At 50.5% G+C, this 10,000-nt stretch overlaps 1 non-coding gene across 1 annotated transcript in view; it reads right to left on the reverse strand.

Annotated features, from left to right (window-relative positions):
• The window catches only part of LOC126434009 (small subunit ribosomal RNA), a 1,909-nt gene extending 688 nt beyond the window's left edge, over positions 1 to 1,221 (reverse strand). Inside the window, exon 1 of the ribosomal RNA XR_007578910.1 lies at positions 1 to 1,221. This exon is cut by the window's left edge and continues 688 nt beyond it. This is a non-coding gene — a ribosomal RNA (small subunit ribosomal RNA).
• Positions 1,222 to 10,000: the final 8,779 nt, after the last annotated feature.

Below are 10,000 nucleotides of genomic sequence, written 5' to 3' on the forward strand. Positions count from 1 at the left end.
GCAACCATACTTCCCCCGGAACCCAAAAGCTTTGGTTTCCCGGAGGCTGCCCGCCGAGTCATCGGAGGAACTGCGGCGGATCGCTGGCTGGCATCGTTTATGGTTAGAACTAGGGCGGTATCTGATCGCCTTCGAACCTCTAACTTTCGTTCTTGATTAATGAAAACATACTTGGCAAATGCTTTCGCTTCTGTTCGTCTTGCGACGATCCAAGAATTTCACCTCTAACGTCGCAATACGAATGCCCCCGCCTGTCCCTATTAATCATTACCTCGGGTTCCGAAAACCAACAAAATAGAACCGAGGTCCTATTCCATTATTCCATGCACACAGTATTCAGGCGGGCTTGCCTGCTTTAAGCACTCTAATTTGTTCAAAGTAAACGTGCCGGCCCACCGAGACACTCAATAAAGAGCACCCTGGTAGGATTTCAACGGGGTCCGCCTCGGGACGCACGAGCACGCACGAGGCGGTCGCACGCCTTCGGCTCGCCCCACCGGCAGGACGTCCCACGATACATGCCAGTTAAACACCGACGGGCGGTGAACCAACAGCGTGGGACACAAATCCAACTACGAGCTTTTTAACCGCAACAACTTTAATATACGCTATTGGAGCTGGAATTACCGCGGCTGCTGGCACCAGACTTGCCCTCCAATAGATACTCGTTAAAGGATTTAAAGTGTACTCATTCCGATTACGGGGCCTCGGATGAGTCCCGTATCGTTATTTTTCGTCACTACCTCCCCGTGCCGGGAGTGGGTAATTTGCGCGCCTGCTGCCTTCCTTGGATGTGGTAGCCGTTTCTCAGGCTCCCTCTCCGGAATCGAACCCTGATTCCCCGTTACCCGTTACAACCATGGTAGGCGCAGAACCTACCATCGACAGTTGATAAGGCAGACATTTGAAAGATGCGTCGCCGGTACGAGGACCGTGCGATCAGCCCAAAGTTATTCAGAGTCACCAAGGCAAACGGACCGGACGAGCCGACCGATTGGTTTTGATCTAATAAAAGCGTCCCTTCCATCTCTGGTCGGGACTCTGTTTGCATGTATTAGCTCTAGAATTACCACAGTTATCCAAGTAACGTGGGTACGATCTAAGGAACCATAACTGATTTAATGAGCCATTCGCGGTTTCACCTTAATGCGGCTTGTACTGAGACATGCATGGCTTAATCTTTGAGACAAGCATATGACTACTGGCAGGATCAACCAGGGAGCTGCGTCAACTAGAGCTGAGCAGCCGGCCGCCCGGGAGTGTGTCCCGGGGGCCCGCGCGAACACGCAAGCGTCCGCTCAATTATTCTGCAAACAGGAGGAGGCTGAGCTCCCCTGCACAACACACCTCGAAACCCTCTCAGGTCCCGGCGGCGCGCAGCGCCGTCCTAAGTACTTGGTCGGGTTCGAGAGAGGCGCAATCGCCCGGAGTTAGGCGAGTAGACGCTTTAGGTGCGACCACCCGTGCTCCCAACTGAGCTTGCCGCTGCCGACAGAGGCCCGGGAGCGTGCTGTCGTGGCATTGCCGGCGGGAGACAACACGCGCCACCTACGGTGACCGGCAGCTCCAACGCCAGCGCCACAGAAGGACAAAAGCCCCACTTGGGTGCCGAAGCGAACTCTCCCAGCACAGCGCACGCGCCAACACGTCCGCACAGCTGCGATACAAACCACCTGCGAGAACCGCTGGGGCGACCGAGCAGCAGACGGCGTCGCGGCGCCGAGCGCCGGGCGGCGGCGCATCCTCAGCGCACACAGTCCTCAATCGGACCAGCACACTGCAGATGGCCACCGCGCTTCGCACCGGGCCCGCGAGGACCTACTTTGGCCGCAAGGCGCCGCGAGCAGGGGGCGCCGGCGCGCAGCTGCGCCGCCTGCCGCGTCCGTCGGCCGGCGCGCCTGCCACTGGCCGCCCCCACCAGCCGGCTGTAGCGCGTGCGCCCACGCACCGCGCTGCCAGCACGCCGGGCGGCCCCCCCTCACCGGCCGGGGACGGTCCCACCCAGCCACCGCCGCGTATCGCCTCACACCCAGATCCCCTTTCGCGTTCGTGGGCATGGTGGGTCCCCTTTCACGTTCGTGGGCATGGTGGGTATCCCTGAAACAACCGGTTAATAGCTCGACCGATCGTCGCCAACACTGATTCACCTCTAGCGAGAACAACCGCACCACAACGGGTTACCTGTTGTTCATTTGCGTAACGTCACCAGCAAACGTAGACGTCCATCGCCATTTGCAACGAGTATTGCATGCCTGTGTCAGGTGTCACAACACACTACGTCTGCCCACATAGACGCAACAACATGTGCACGCCTCGAGAACACGTGGAAGGTAGCCCCCGTACGTATGCGGTGTCCATTGCGCGAACGACTGTCAGCCGGCCTCTGCAGGATGTCGCAGATGTGGAACGCGGTGCAACATGCTATCACGGTGTGTGAGAAGAGACGACTACGTCCGAATACACGCTCCACTACATCAACAGACTGCTCATGCTGATCGCCATCCAGGGCGTCCGTTCCTCCCACACGTCTGAATGGCGTACCACACTGCAATCCAGCTCTTATAGGGAGACGACACGTAGCTGCGTGCACAATATTTGGACTGTATGGTCTGCCGTTGCTAGGCGCAGTCGTCGTACGGTCACACATGTGCCACGATGTATCATTCAGTACATACGGACCAATGTGCAGTACAGTTTGTGGGTTTTGCGTACATCGGCGGACAGGTGACAGGCCGTACCACAACGTAGGCTGAGTACGTCGGCATGCGAAGGGCATTGAACATGCAAACTTCTCAACGACCAGCTTGCGAAGGCAGGGGGGAAGGGGGGGGGGCATGTACGTCCTGCTGCTATCCACATTACAGTGTATAGCAGGAGCATGTGGAAAGTCAGCAACACCTGCAAGGTGTTTAACATGACGCGATACACAGGGGACCGGGCAGTGCGAATAGCGAACTATATTGCGAGGGTTGCGGTTAGGCAACACTACACTAATTTAACGAGTTGCATAACAATTACAGAGCAGGTTCAGCGACAACGTGCGTCAGGTTAAGGCGCAATATAGGTTAGGTTGAGGCACAATATAGGTTAGGTTAAGGCACAACATGGGTTACGTTAAGGCACAAATTGGGTTACGTTAAGGCACAACATGGGTTACGTTAAGGCACAACATGGGTTACGTTAAGGCACAAATTAGGTTACGTTAAGGCACAAATTAGGTTACGTTAAGGCACAAATTAGGTTACGTTAAGGCACAAATTAGGTTACGTTAAGGCACAAATTAGGTTACGTTAAGGCACAAATTAGGTTACGTTAAGGCACAAATTAGGTTACGTTAAGGCACAAATTAGGTTACGTTAAGGCACAAATTAGGTTACGTTAAGGCACAAATTAGGTTACGTTAAGGCACAAATTAGGTTACGTTAAGGCACAAATTAGGTTACGTTAAGGCACAAATTAGGTTACGTTAAGGCACAAATTAGGTTACGTTAAGGCACAAATTAGGTTACGTTAAGGCACAAATTAGGTTACGTTAAGGCACAAATTAGGTTACGTTAAGGCACAAATTAGGTTACGTTAAGGCACAAATTAGGTTACGTTAAGGTACAATATGGGTTAGGTTAAGGTACAATATGGGTTAGGTTAAGGTACAATATGGGTTAGGTTAAGGTACAATATGGGTTAGGTTAAGGTACAATATGGGTTAGGTTAAGGCACAACGTAGGTTAGGTTAAGGCACAACGTAGGTTAGGTTAAGGCACAACATAGGTTAGGTTAAGGCACAACATAGGTTAGGTTAAGGCACAACATAGGTTAGGTTAAGGCACAACATAGGTTAGGTTAAGGCACAACATAGGTTAGGTTAAGGCACAACATAGGTTAGGTTAAGGCACAACATAGGTTAGGTTAAGGCACAACATAGGTTAGGTTAAGGCACAACGTAGGTTAGGTTAAGGCACAACGTAGGTTAGGTTAAGGCACAACGTAGGTTAGGTTAAGGCACAACGTAGGTTAGGTTAAGGCACAACGTAGGTTAGGTTAAGGCACAACGTAGGTTAGGTTAAGGCACAACGTAGGTTAGGTTAAGGCACAACGTAGGTTAGGTTAAGGCACAACGTAGGTTAGGTTAAGGCACAACGTAGGTTAGGTTAAGGCACAACGTAGGTTAGGTTAAGGCACAACGTAGGTTAGGTTAAGGCACAACGTAGGTTAGGTTAAGGCACAACGTAGGTTAGGTTAAGGCACAACGTAGGTTAGGTTAAGGCACAACGTAGGTTAGGTTAAGGCACAACATAGGTTAGGTTAAGGCACAACATAGGTTAGGTTAAGGCACAACATAGGTTAGGTTAAGGCACAACATAGGTTAGGTTAAGGCACAACATAGGTTAGGTTAAGGCACAACATAGGTTAGGTTAAGGCACAACATAGGTTAGGTTAAGGCACAACATAGGTTAGGTTAAGGCACAACATAGGTTAGGTTAAGGCACAACATAGGTTAGGTTAAGGCACAACATAGGTTAGGTTAAGGCACAACATAGGTTAGGTTAAGGCACAACGTAGGTTAGGTTAAGGCACAACGTAGGTTAGGTTAAGGCACAACGTAGGTTAGGTTAAGGCACAACGTAGGTTAGGTTAAGGCACAACGTAGGTTAGGTTAAGGCACAACGTAGGTTAGGTTAAGGTACAACGTAGGTTAGGTTAAGGTACAACGTAGGTTAGGTTAAGGTACAACGTAGGTTAGGTTAAGGTACAACGTAGGTTAGGTTAAGGTACAACGTAGGTTAGGTTAAGGTACAACGTAGGTTAGGTTAAGGTACAACGTAGGTTAGGTTAAGGTACAACGTAGGTTAGGTTAAGGTACAACGTAGGTTAGGTGAAGGCGCAATGTAGGTTAGGTTAAGGTACGATATACCTTAGGTTAAGGTACAATATCGCTTAGGTTAAGGTACAATATAGCTTAGGTTAAGGTACACGTTGTAGGGAAAGGTGTATTTTGGGGGGGGAGGGGGCGGCAGGTTCGTTGATAGTGATTATCGTAAGTGCATGCCTGCGGGATCATCCGATTTGTCACGTCAGGATGCACTTGTGGCTCATGACAGGCGGCGCTCCGATTCCAAGGTTGTGGCAGATCTGTGTCTTTCATTCCTGCCATTGTTTGTGTACTGTGACAGGAGGCAGTATTGTGATGTTGGGTGCACCCCTGTGTAGGACATGTGTGGGTGTTCGTGGCTTAGCTGAGCAATGGCGGATGTCGGAAGGGTGGGATATTCTGTTTTCTGGGTGGACCTCCCGGTCTGGTTATGATAGTGTGGATTGTGTAATGTGGCGGAGAGGATGCACCGGATGTTCTTCCATGCTGGTGGTTAGATATTGTGTGTGTGCCTGTTAGAGGCAGAGAGTAGTGTGTGATAGTGTCTGGCTGACGTGTGGTTCTCATTGTGTGCAGAGTCTTTCAGCATGTATAGGGACGGTTGTATATATTATCTGTATTCTGATGGCTCTGCATCTATTACTAATCAGTGCCGTGTATACGGTTACTCTGGTTCCAGTCGAAACTGTTCTATCTCTGTACATTAGTGACACTGCGGCTCCACTATGTTGCCGCCCCTGTCGGCCGTTTCCCCCAGTGTGTGGCTAATGATTATCAGCAATCAGTCTATTAGTCAATACCGGTAGTGTGACGACGTGAAATGTCCGGGATGGGGGAAGCTACACGCTTCCCGTGGGTCAGGGCCTAGAAAGACTCTTCCCACGCAGGAGGCTCGGACTGTCATTACTCTTCCGAGAAATATATTTGCCCAGCGTTTTTTGCGACTGCGAGTGCGACGCGTACGAGTACCGACATGGATGGGGCGCTTCCTAGCTGATCGCTCAGCATCGGAGAAATATATTTGCCCAACGTTTTTTGCGACTGCGAGTGCAACGCCCAAGGGTACCGACGTGGATGGGGCGCTTCCTAGCTGATCGCTCGGCATGGGAATCCGTACAGTGAGCAATGCGATCGCGTCTGTAGCTTGTACGTGGTACAGCTCGCAGCTCATGTATAGGGACAGCGGGAATGTCGCATATTGGACATAACTCTTCATGAAACGCAAGTTATAGGTGTGGATTGCACATTACGACTGCGGGAAACTTCCGCCGTTCATCCGCTGGCGTTGCGAGTTTGGCGGTTGGGGTGGGGCACGAGCGGGTGCGGGTGGTGTGATTGCCGGTCCACGACTTCGTGCGGCAGAGGCACTGGCGTTTGGGTGCTGTGGTCGACACAGGCTGCATGCTTTGTGGGTGGCGTCGAAAGATGGGCACTGTGGGCCCATCGATGTCTTAGTCGGCTTGGCGTCCCATAGATGGCGGTATCGTCGTTGCAGGAGCTCATGCTGAGGGAGACCTACAGATGGCGGTATGTTTTGTGGTGCGCTCGACATGGCGGACCTAGTGTTGTCAGATTCGCATAGATGGCGATACTGTTTTGCCAGCATGGTTGGCGTAGTTCCGTCGGATCGCGGCGCCGAGCGCCGGGCGGCGGCGCATCCTCAGCGCACACAGTCCTCAATCGGACCAGCACACTGCAGATGGCCACCGCGCTTCGCACCGGGCCCGCGAGGACCTACTTTGGCCGCAAGGCGCCGCGAGCAGGGGGCGCCGGCGCGCAGCTGCGCCGCCTGCCGCGTCCGTCGGCCGGCGCGCCTGCCACTGGCCGCCCCCACCAGCCGGCTGTAGCGCGTGCGCCCACGCACCGCGCTGCCAGCACGCCGGGCGGCCCCCCCTCACCGGCCGGGGACGGTCCCACCCAGCCACCGCCGCGTATCGCCTCACACCCAGATCCCCTTTCGCGTTCGTGGGCATGGTGGGTCCCCTTTCACGTTCGTGGGCATGGTGGGTATCCCTGAAACAACCGGTTAATAGCTCGACCGATCGTCGCCAACACTGATTCACCTCTAGCGAGAACAACCGCACCACAACGGGTTACCTGTTGTTCATTTGCGTAACGTCACCAGCAAACGTAGACGTCCATCGCCATTTGCAACGAGTATTGCATGCCTGTGTCAGGTGTCACAACACACTACGTCTGCCCACATAGACGCAACAACATGTGCACGCCTCGAGAACACGTGGAAGGTAGCCCCCGTACGTATGCGGTGTCCATTGCGCGAACGACTGTCAGCCGGCCTCTGCAGGATGTCGCAGATGTGGAACGCGGTGCAACATGCTATCACGGTGTGTGAGAAGAGACGACTACGTCCGAATACACGCTCCACTACATCAACAGACTGCTCATGCTGATCGCCATCCAGGGCGTCCGTTCCTCCCACACGTCTGAATGGCGTACCACACTGCAATCCAGCTCTTATAGGGAGACGACACGTAGCTGCGTGCACAATATTTGGACTGTATGGTCTGCCGTTGCTAGGCGCAGTCGTCGTACGGTCACACATGTGCCACGATGTATCATTCAGTACATACGGACCAATGTGCAGTACAGTTTGTGGGTTTTGCGTACATCGGCGGACAGGTGACAGGCCGTACCACAACGTAGGCTGAGTACGTCGGCATGCGAAGGGCATTGAACATGCAAACTTCTCAACGACCAGCTTGCGAAGGCAGGGGGGAAGGGGGGGGGGCATGTACGTCCTGCTGCTATCCACATTACAGTGTATAGCAGGAGCATGTGGAAAGTCAGCAACACCTGCAAGGTGTTTAACATGACGCGATACACAGGGGACCGGGCAGTGCGAATAGCGAACTATATTGCGAGGGTTGCGGTTAGGCAACACTACACTAATTTAACGAGTTGCATAACAATTACAGAGCAGGTTCAGCGACAACGTGCGTCAGGTTAAGGCGCAATATAGGTTAGGTTGAGGCACAATATAGGTTAGGTTAAGGCACAACATGGGTTACGTTAAGGCACAAATTGGGTTACGTTAAGGCACAACATGGGTTACGTTAAGGCACAACATGGGTTACGTTAAGGCACAAATTAGGTTACGTTAAGGCACAAATTAGGTTACGTTAAGGCACAAATTAGGTTACGTTAAGGCACAAATTAGGTTACGTTAAGGCACAAATTAGGTTACGTTAAGGCACAAATTAGGTTACGTTAAGGCACAAATTAGGTTACGTTAAGGCACAAATTAGGTTACGTTAAGGCACAAATTAGGTTACGTTAAGGCACAAATTAGGTTACGTTAAGGCACAAATTAGGTTACGTTAAGGCACAAATTAGGTTACGTTAAGGCACAAATTAGGTTACGTTAAGGCACAAATTAGGTTACGTTAAGGCACAAATTAGGTTACGTTAAGGCACAAATTAGGTTACGTTAAGGCACAAATTAGGTTACGTTAAGGCACAAATTAGGTTACGTTAAGGCACAAATTAGGTTACGTTAAGGTACAATATGGGTTAGGTTAAGGTACAATATGGGTTAGGTTAAGGTACAATATGGGTTAGGTTAAGGTACAATATGGGTTAGGTTAAGGTACAATATGGGTTAGGTTAAGGCACAACGTAGGTTAGGTTAAGGCACAACGTAGGTTAGGTTAAGGCACAACATAGGTTAGGTTAAGGCACAACATAGGTTAGGTTAAGGCACAACATAGGTTAGGTTAAGGCACAACATAGGTTAGGTTAAGGCACAACATAGGTTAGGTTAAGGCACAACATAGGTTAGGTTAAGGCACAACATAGGTTAGGTTAAGGCACAACATAGGTTAGGTTAAGGCACAACATAGGTTAGGTTAAGGCACAACATAGGTTAGGTTAAGGCACAACATAGGTTAGGTTAAGGCACAACGTAGGTTAGGTTAAGGCACAACGTAGGTTAGGTTAAGGCACAACGTAGGTTAGGTTAAGGCACAACGTAGGTTAGGTTAAGGCACAACGTAGGTTAGGTTAAGGCACAACGTAGGTTAGGTTAAGGCACAACGTAGGTTAGGTTAAGGCACAACGTAGGTTAGGTTAAGGCACAACGTAGGTTAGGTTAAGGCACAACGTAGGTTAGGTTAAGGCACAACGTAGGTTAGGTTAAGGCACAACGTAGGTTAGGTTAAGGCACAACGTAGGTTAGGTTAAGGCACAACGTAGGTTAGGTTAAGGCACAACGTAGGTTAGGTTAAGGCACAACGTAGGTTAGGTTAAGGCACAACGTAGGTTAGGTTAAGGCACAACGTAGGTTAGGTTAAGGCACAACGTAGGTTAGGTTAAGGCACAACGTAGGTTAGGTTAAGGCACAACGTAGGTTAGGTTAAGGCACAACATAGGTTAGGTTAAGGCACAACATAGGTTAGGTTAAGGCACAACATAGGTTAGGTTAAGGCACAACATAGGTTAGGTTAAGGCACAACATAGGTTAGGTTAAGGCACAACATAGGTTAGGTTAAGGCACAACATAGGTTAGGTTAAGGCACAACATAGGTTAGGTTAAGGCACAACATAGGTTAGGTTAAGGCACAACATAGGTTAGGTTAAGGCACAACATAGGTTAGGTTAAGGCACAACATAGGTTAGGTTAAGGCACAACATAGGTTAGGTTAAGGCACAACGTAGGTTAGGTTAAGGCACAACGTAGGTTAGGTTAAGGCACAACGTAGGTTAGGTTAAGGCACAACGTAGGTTAGGTTAAGGCACAACGTAGGTTAGGTTAAGGCACAACGTAGGTTAGGTTAAGGTACAACGTAGGTTAGGTTAAGGTACAACGTAGGTTAGGTTAAGGTACAACGTAGGTTAGGTTAAGGTACAACGTAGGTTAGGTTAAGGTACAACGTAGGTTAGGTTAAGGTACAACGTAGGTTAGGTTAAGGTACAACGTAGGTTAGGTTAAGGTACAACGTAGGTTAGGTTAAGGTACAACGTAGGTTAGGTGAAGGCGCAATGTAGGTTAGGTTAAGGTACGATATACCTTAGGTTAAGGTACAATATCGCTTAGGTTAAGGTACAATATAGCTTAGGTTAAGGTACACGTTGTAGGGAAAGGTGTATTTTGGGGGGGGAGGGGGCGGCAGG

This window comes from Schistocerca serialis, unplaced genomic scaffold (assembly GCF_023864345.2).
Source record: "Schistocerca serialis cubense isolate TAMUIC-IGC-003099 unplaced genomic scaffold, iqSchSeri2.2 HiC_scaffold_1179, whole genome shotgun sequence".
Classification (NCBI taxonomy): Eukaryota; Metazoa; Arthropoda; class Insecta; order Orthoptera; family Acrididae; genus Schistocerca; species Schistocerca serialis.